A 10,264-nucleotide genomic window follows, 5' to 3' on the forward strand; every position below is an offset into this window, starting at 1 on the left:
AAACTTAATGCAAAATAAACATTTCCTAATAAATATAGATCTGCCACTGATTTTGCTGCATTTCTGAAGTCTCATTTTCTTTAAGCATTTGTTTGTATAAATGCTTCTTTATGAGTAGGAGATCCTAAGACCCAGGGGATTAAGGATATTAAGCCAACTGGAAAGCCAATGGAAAGTTCTATATTAGACCTCAGTTTCATTCTGCACCAAAGCCCTATTTCTTTCCGCTCTGCTATATTGCCCTGATTACATAGGGGAAAGATACACTAAAACCTGAATGCACTGTTAACTGAGGGTGTATCCAGTTGATTATAAGAAGAATCCAGATTTCAAATCCAAGTTTTGTCATTGCTATCTGTCTTCCCCATCAACTCCTGTACCCCTCAGGGACTTCACATTTTTTCAGCTATTGTGGAGCTGTTAATGCCTTCTGATAGAGCCATCTTGATGGTGAAATATGAGGAAAGCATATCTATGACCAAGAAAGTGCTATGGGATCTAAACATGTCTTTAATTCATCTTAAAACTGAATTTCCAGTGACTATTTCCATCAAATTTAGACTCCGTGATTTTATCCTGATTATTAATATTAATGGTTGATCCGTTTACTGTCATTGACTTTTCTTTGCTTAATTCATCTTAATCTAGAGAAAGTTGCATTATGGTGGCCTAAATGAGTACATACTCAGCCCTTCAGGACAAAATACACCCAGAAAACAAAGACAAGTCTCTGTGGCTTGGCTCCTGCAAAACCTGGGAGATGCGTAGTGACGAGAAGCACCACTTGCACACCTTCCATGCCAATCCCGGTTGGCAGCAGGACTGGGAAGGTATGGGGGTTCCATGGGCACTCTACCATGCGACTACATAAGAGGTCAATACTCCAAGAGTCCTACTGCCTGGGTTCAAGTCCTGTGTGGCCACTTTCTAGTGGTGTAGCTAGGGAAAATGAGTCTGCATGCTCTTGCCCCATCTGTACAATGGGAAGGATAATTGCTTCAGTCTCATATGGATTTGGCAAAGATTAAGTGAACTAGCAAATACAGCATTTTGAAAAAAACTCTGGAAAATAGTAGATATTAGATATTCCTTATTTGATCCCCAAACAATACTAAAAGTAGATATTGCAGTAAAAGAACTGAAGATCAAAGAGGTAAAATATTTTGTTTTTCCAAATTACATCTTTAGTAACAGCTACATGTAGCAGGCAAGCATGGGTGGTCTGCATTTACCCTGGGGCATATCAATTTTATCATTTGGATTCAATAGAATGACCCTGTGTATGCAGCTATATGCTTGGGAGAAGCAACCTACAGGGCCCAGGGACTCCACTTTGAAAACCCTTAAGGGTAAAATGTCATAAATAAGGAATATGTCCACTAAAACCTAGAAACAGGTAAGGGGCTGCGAATCTTGGGCAGAACAAAGACATAGAAAATAACGTCTTAACAAGTTTTCTAACTACCAGGGAGCAGAATAATACAAACATTTAGCTGCTAATGACAAGGATAATAAAATCAATGGAGTATTTCATGGGATTTAGTGTAATGCATACAAAATGAATGCAATGCTTTCTCCACTTTTCAAAGTGAGTTAAAAATGAAATTTCACATTGTTTATAATTGTAGACTTTTAGGACCACTGCAAATTTTCACGCTCGTCCCTAAGTGATGCTAGCGTACTACCTGATGTGTGTGAAAGGCAAGCTGTTTTAGCTGTAGTAAATCATCAAGTAATAACAATTTAATAACTTTATTGATGGCTGAGGTCCAAATTTCACTGCAGATGGTGACTGCAACCATGAAATTAAAAGACGCTTACTCCGTGGAAGAAAAGTTATGACCAACCTAGAGAGCATATTTAAAAGCAGAGACATTACTTTTCCAACAAAGGTCCATCTAGTCAAGGCTATGGTTTTTCCAGTGGTCATGTATGGATGTGAGAGTTGGACTATAAAGAAAGCTGAGTGCCAAAGAATTGATGCTTTTGAACTGTGGTGTTGGAGAAGACTCTTGAGAGTCCCTTGGACTGCAAGGAGATCCAACCAGTCCATCCTAAAGGAAATCAGTCTTGGGTGTTCATTGGAAGGACTGATGCTGAAGCTGAAACTCCAATACTTTGGCCACCTGATTTGAAGAACTGACTCATTTGAAAAGACCCTGATGCTGGGAAAGATTGAAGGTGGGAGGAGAAGGGGATGGCAGAGGATGAGATGGTTGGATTGTATCACTGACTCATTGGACATGAGTTTGAGTAAACTCTAGGAGTTGGTGATGGACAAGGAAGCCTGGCATGCTGCAGTCCATGTGGTGGCAAAGAGTCGGACAAGAGTGAGCAACTGAACTGAACTGAGGTCCAAACTAGACAAAGACTCACAATAAATTGAAAATTATCTAAGGGAAAGTGTATTAGCTAAGTAGCTAATATTAGGTAGCCAGGGATGGGCCCTAACATGGACCCAGCTTTTACTCAACACTCCAGGCTCTGTTGTAGGTATTTTAGATATAATGATGCTGTTGTTCAGTCACCCAGTTGTGTCCGACTCTTTGTGACCCCATGGACTGCAGCATGTCAGGCCTCCTTTTCCCTCTCTATCTCCCGAAGTTTGCCCAAATTCATGTCCATTGTATTGGTGATGTCATCCAGCCATCTCATTCTCTGACACCGTCTTCTCCTTCTGCCCTCAAACTTTCTCAGTATCCAGGTCTTTTCAAATGATTTGGCTGTTCACATCAGTTGACCGAAATACTGGAGCCTCAGCTTCAGCATCAGTCCTTCCAATGAGTATTCAGTGTTGACTTCCTTTAAGATTGGCTGGTTTGATCTCCTTACTGACCAGGGACTCTCAGAAGTCTTCTCCAGCACCTCAGTTTGAAGGCGACAATTCTTTGGTGCTCTGCTTTCTTTATTATCCAGCTCTCAGAACCGTGCGTGACCACAGGGAAGACCATAGCCTTGATTTTATGGATCTTTGTCAGCAGAGTAGTGTCTCTGCTTTTCAATACACTGTCTATGTTTGTCGTAACTTTTTTGTCAAGAAGGAAATCTCTTCTGATTTCATGGCTGCAGTCACCATCTGCAGTAATTTTAGAGCCAAAGGAGAGGAAATCTATCACTTCTTCCACCTTTTCCTCTTTTATTTGCCATGAAGTAATGGGGTCAGATGCCATAATCTTAGTTTTTTGAGGGACAAGACTCAGATTCACCTATCAGAGTATAGGCGCCGCGAGGAAGCCTGCAAAAGCTCTGTACCAACCTCATTCACTAGGGGGCCAGAGATCAACAGCAAAAAGAACTATGATCCTATAGTTTGCAGAAAGGAGACCAAAAACAATAAACAGGACAAAATGAAATGACAGAAATATATGTTGCAGGTAAAGGAACAAGGTAAATATTCAGGAGCTCAAATAAAAAGGAAACAGGCAATCTACCTGGAAAAGAATTCAGAGTAAAGATAGCAAAGATGATCCAAGATCCCAGAAATAGCATGCAGGCATGGATTGAGAGGATACAAGAAATGATTAACAAGGACCTAGGAGAACTAAAGAACAGACAAACAGTGATGAACCCCACACTAGCTGAAATGAAAAGTTCACTAGAAGGAATAAATTGTAGAATAACTAAGGTAGAAGGATGGATAAATTAACTAGAAGATAGAATGCTGGAAATAACTGCTGTGGAGCAAGATAAAGAAAAAAGAATGAAAAGAAATGAGGTAAGTTTGACACTTTGGGGACAACATTAAACACATCAACATTTTAATTATAGCTGTCCTGGAAGAAAAAGAAAAAGGGTTTGAGAAAATATTTGATGAGACTATAATCAAAAACTTACCTAACATAGGAAAGGAAATAGTCATTCAAGTCCAGGAAGTGCAGTTTCATACAGAATAAACCCAAGGAAAAATATGCTGAGGCAATATTTATAAGTTAACAAAAATTAAATACAAAGAAAAACATTAAAAGCAGCAAGAGAAAAGTAACAAATAATGTTTAGGGAATCCCCAGAAGGTTGTGCTCTGCTGTGTTTAGCCGCTCAGCGTGTCCAGCTCTTTGCAACCCCATGGACTGTAGCCCGCCGGGCTCCTCTGCCCATGGCGATTCCCCAGGCAAGAATGCTGGGGTGGGCTGCCATGCCCTCCTCCAGGGGATCTTCCCAACCTAGGGATCGAACCTAGGTCTCCCACAGTGCAGGTGGATTCTTTACTGTTTGAGCCAGCAGGAAAGCCCAAGAATACTGGAGTGGGTAGCCTATCCCTTCTCCAGGGGAGCTTCCCGACCCAGGGAGTCATACTGGGGTCTCCTGCGCTACAGGTGGATTCTTTAGCAGCTGAGCTACCAGGGAAGTCCCTCCCCACAAGGTTATCAACTGATATTTCACCAGCAGCTGGGCAGACCAAAAGGGAAGTGGCAAGATATATCTAAAGCAATGAAAGGCAAAAACCCACAAGCAAAATTACTCAGCAAGGATCTCATTCAGATTTAATGGAGAGATCAAAAGCTTACAGACAAACAAAAGCTAAGAGAATTTAGCATCACCAAATAAACTTTGAAACAAATAAAGGAACTTCTCTAGGTGGGAAACACAAAAGAAGAAAAAGACCTATTAAAAACAAATCCAAGGGACTTTCCTAGTGGTTCAGTGGTTAAGACTTCATATTTCAATACAAGGGGTGCAAGTTCAATCCCAAGTCATGGAGATAAAATCCCACATGATTTATGGCCACAAAACCAAAACATAAAACAGAAGCAATATTGTAAAAGCTTCAATAGTGCCTTAAAAAAGTCAGCATAAAAAATAAATCCTTAAAAAACAAAAACATTAAGGAAATGTTACCAGAAGCATACATATTAACAATTAACTTGAATGTTAGTGGATTAAATGCTCCAACCAAAAGACACAGTGATTGAATGGATACAAAAATAAGACCCATGTATATGCTGTCTACAAGAGGACCACTTCAGACCTAGGGACACATACAGATGGAAAATGAGGAGATGGAAAAGGGTATTCTGTACAAATTTAAATTAAAGGGAAGCCGGAGTAGCAATACTCATGTCAGACAAAACAACTTTAAAATAAAGACTATTAAAAGAGACAAGAAAGGACACTACATAATGATCAAGGAATCCAAAAAGAGGGTATAACAATTCTAAATATTTATCCACCCAACACAGGAGCACCTCGATAATTAGGCAAATGCTAACACCAAAAAAGGAGAAATCAACAGTATCACAATAATAGTGAAGGACTTTAACACTACAGACCAAAAAAAAAAAAAAAAATTAACACAAGCCTTAAATGACACATTAGACCAGATAGATTTATTTGATGTTTATACGATATTCATTTTGGAAACAGCGGAATACACTTTCTTTCCTAGTGCACATGAAGCATTGTACACAATATGTCACATCTTGGGTCACAAATCAAGCCTCTGTAAATTTAAGAAAACTAAAATCATATCAAACATCTTTACTGACCACAGTGACATCAGAAGGCAATTACTGTAAAAGAAAATCTGCAAAAAGCATAAACACATGAAAACTAAACAATAAGCTAAAAAAAAAATATACTAGAAATAAATGCCAATGAAAACATGATGATCCACAACATGTGGGGTTCAACAAATGCAGCTCTAGGACGGAAGCTCATAGCGATGCAGTCCTACCTCAAGAAACAAGAGAAACCTCAAATAAACAACCTAACCTTACACCTAAAGCAACAAGAGAAAGAAGAACAAAGAAAATCCAAAGTCAGTAGAAGGAAAGAAATTATATAGCTTGTAGCAGAAATAAGTGAAACAAAACAGGACAAAACAGTAGCAAAGACCAATAAAGCTAGAAGCTAATTCTTTGAGAAGACAAACAAAATTGATAAACCTTTAGCAAGTTTCATAAAGAAAACAGGAGAAAAGGATTCAAATTAAAAATTTACAAATGAAAAAGGAGAAGCTAAACTGTCACCACAGAAATGCAAAGGCTCATAAAAGACTACTACAAGCAACAATATGCCAGAAAAAAAAAAAAAAAAAAAAAAATGGACAACTGGGAAATGAACTTAGCATGGCGCAACCTTCCAAGATTGAACCAGGAAGAAATAGGAAATATGAACAGATTATTCACAAGAAATAAAGTTAAAACTGTGATTAAAAGTCTTCCAGAAAACAAAAGTCCAGAATCAGGTGACTTCACAGTTGTATTCTATCCAACATTTATAGAAGAGCTAAGACCCTTGCTTCTCAAACTTCCAAAAAATTATAGGGGGAGGAACACTCCCAAGCTCATTGTGCAAGACCACAATCACCCCAATACCAAAACCAGACAAACATAACACACACAAAAAATAAAATTATAAGCCAATATCACTGATGAACATAGACGTGAAATTCCTCAGCAAAAGACTAGCAAACTGAATCCAACAATACACTAAAAGGATCATACACCTTAATCAAGTGGGATTTATCCCAGGAGTCAAGGATTATTCAATATACACAAATCAATCAATGCAATAAACCATATTAACAAATTAAAGAATAAAAACTATATGATCATTTCAATATTTGCAGAAGGGTTTTGACAAAATTCAACATGCATTTATGATATAAACTCCTTAAAATGAGCATAGAGGGAAACTACCTCAGCATAATACAGGCCATATTCAACAAACCCTCAGCAAACATCATTCTTAATGGTAAAAAATATGAAGGCATTTCCTCTAACAAAACAAGGAGGTCCACTTTTGCCATTTTTATTCAACATAATTTTGGAAGTTTGAGCCACTGAAGTCAGAGAAGAAAAAGAAATAAAGGAAATCCAAATTGATAAAGAAACAAAACTGTCACTGTTTGAAGATGACATGACACTATAGATAGGAAACCCTAAGGAGGCCTCCAGAAAGCTGCTCAGTTCAGTCCAGTCGCTCAGTCATGTCTGACTCTCTGTGACCCCATGGACCACAGCACGCCAGGCCTCCCTGTCCAGCACCAACTCCCTGATCTTGCTCAAACTCATGTCCATAGAGGAGGTGATGCCACCCAACCATCTCATCCTCTGTGGTCCCCTTCTCCTCCAGCCTTCAATCTTTCCCAGCATCAGGGTCTTTTCAAATGAGTCAGTTCTTTGCATCAGGTGGCCAAAGTATTGGAGTTTCAGCTTCAGCATCAGTCCTTCTGATGAATATTCAGGACTGATTTCCTTTAGGATTGACTGGTTTGATCTCCTTGAAGTCCAAGGGACTCTCAAGAGTTTTCTCCAAAGCACAGTTCAAAAGCATCAATTCTTTGGCATTCAGCTTTCTGTATAAATAATAAAATAGAGACAAAAATTTAGAAAATATCAATGAAACTAATGGTGGTTTCCTTTAAATAGTAAGCAGCAACAAGAAATTTGTAGTCCTTTAGCCAGACTTCTCAAGAAAGATAGAGACTCAAGTAAATGGAATGAAAAATGAAAGATAAGAAGTTATAACCAACACTAGTGAAATATGAAGGATCATATGTGGTCACTATGAATAATTGTACGTCAATAAAATGGATAACCAAGAAGAAATGTAAATATTCTTAGTAACATACCATTCCCCAAGACTGAATCAAGAAGAATTAGAAAATATGAACAGATTGATATGAAATTGAATCAATGATAATAAAAAGACAACTTTCAACAAACAAATGTTCAGGATAATATGATTTCACATGTTAATTCTACCAGACATTTAAAGAAGATTTAATACCTATACTTCTTAATTTACTCAAAAATTTGAAATGAAAGAATGCTTATGAACTCACTCTATAAGGCTAGTATTACCCTGATACCAAAACCAGACAAAAACACCACAAGGAAAACATAATTTCAGGCCAATATCTCTGATGAATATAGATGGAAAAATTCACAAAAGACATTATTAAGCCAAGTTCAGTAATATGTTAATAGGATCATACATTATAATCAGATGGAATTTATTCCAGACTTGCAAGAATGGTTCTGTGTCTATAAAGTGAAAGTCGCTGTCATGTCTGACTCTTTGTAACCCCATTATCTGTCCTTGGAAATCTCCAGGCAAGGATACTTCTCCAATGTCGTTGCCTGGAGAATTCCAGGGACAGAATTTGACTTACTAATTAGGCCACTGAATTTGGCTTACTAATATTTTTTTGTGAATATTTCCATCTATATTCATCAGGGATATTGGTTACAGGGGATTTTCCCAACCCGGGTACTGAACCTGGGTCTCCTTCGCTGCAGGCAGATTCTTTACACTCTGAGCTACCAGGGAAACCCCGATATCTATAAATATCTATAAACTGATGTGGTATATCACATTCATAAAATGAAGGTTAAAATCACATGATCATATCAATAGATGATGAAAAGCATTTGACAAAATTTAACATCTACTGATGATAAAAATTCTCATCAAAATTTATACAGTGGGAAGATAGCTCACCCTGATAAGTCCATTATGACAAACCCACAGATAACGCTATACTCAATGTTGAAATACTGAAAGCCTTTCCTCTAAAATCGGGGACAAGATAATGAGGTTCACTCTAACTGCTTCTATTTAACAGTGTTGAAAGGCCTAACTACGGCAAGTAGAGAAGAAAGAAATAAAAGGCATCCAAAGTGGAAGTTTAACTGGCACTATATGCAGATGATATGAAACTATATATTAAAAAACCTTTAAGTCTCCACCAAAATATACTGCAAGAACCAATAAGGAATTCAGTACATTTGTGGGATATACAATCAATGCAAAGAAAAGTGTTGCTTTTCTAAAGACTAATAACAAATTATTGAAATAAAAGGAGAAAAGAATCTCATTTAAAATTTTAAAACCACTGTTCTACATAGCATCAAAGAAATCTTCTGTGTCTTAGATTATTGAACAGACATGAATCCCAAAGTTTGTAGAAAGACCTTGCAGTCTCAGGCTGAGCATGATACTGAGGATAAGCTTGCTAATCACTCTTCCTCTAGTATCTGCTAAGAAACCCCTGATACAAGCCTACACGGTCCCTTCTAATTCTGTAAAAGTGTAACCTAGGTCAAGGTTACCGCTTATTGGTTAGGATGCTGCAGTTCTAGGTCCAGGTTCTCTCTAAGAACCACGCAGCCCACTACCATGCCCAGCATCATTCAGTTCAGTTCAGTTCAGTCCAGTCGCTCAGTTGTGTCCGACTCTGCAACCCCACAAACTGCAGCACACCAGGCTTCCCTTTCCATCAGAAAGTAATGAAAGTAGATGAAATGGAATTTACTTGAGAAAAACACACAAGAAATAAAAAATAAAAAATGATCATGGAAAGGATTTTTGTTTTGCCTTCAGAATCTAAAATGCAAAAGGGAATGGGACACAAACAAATATACACATAGCAAGAACAGGGCAATTCTTTCCTGTTCCACACATAATTAAAAACATAATACATTTTTCTGTCCTGTAGCACTAGCAGCTTTTCTCCGGTTGTGTTTAATTCCAGGACCTTGAAAAGTTTCAGGCACAATAGAAAAAGAGGTGGAAGAATGCAGGTTTTGAGATCTTTTGAGTAAAAACTCTGAAAGAAAATTAATCTTTTCACTCTCTGAAGAAGCAAAGGCCCATGGTTGCCCCAAATGCTCAGAAATGAGTTTATTTGATGGGGCAGAGCCTGGGCCTTTGCAGTAGTGATTGATAATAAGAAAAGAAAGGAATCTTGGGCTAAGTATATGGAAGAATGGTTCAAAACGTTGGGAAGCTAGATGAACAGGGTGGAAAATGTGCATGGTAGCCCTAGTGGTGAACTGTGAACCAGAATATCTGTCTGGAATGTTTAATAGACATTGCACAATTTTAAATTTTGACAGAAATATAATCAATATTTTCCTATCAAAATGAACACATTTTTAATGTTGAGAAAAGGAAAGTTAAGGAGAAAAAAAATTATCAATAACCCTACCCTCCCAAAACAGTTTTCTTCCACCTACTGAAGCAAAAGTACTTCTGCTATATTATTGGAGGCCACCAGAACACGAATTTTGAGTTTAAATCTGAGTTTTTCTCATCCACTTTGTGTCTGAATTTGGACAGAATTTTTACTAATTTTGAATTTTATTTTCTCCTTTTATAATGCAAGCATGAATAGTACATTCCTTATAGGATTATTGGGATGGTTAATTATTATAGATATATAGTATATATGTACATGATATGCTTATAACAATTCATGGTACATAGTAAGTGAAAAGTTTGTTAAAAACAGTAATGACACCATTTGATACACCCTTTT

This window comes from Muntiacus reevesi, chromosome 3, assembly GCF_963930625.1.
Source record: "Muntiacus reevesi chromosome 3, mMunRee1.1, whole genome shotgun sequence".
NCBI classification, from domain to species: Eukaryota; Metazoa; Chordata; class Mammalia; order Artiodactyla; family Cervidae; genus Muntiacus; species Muntiacus reevesi.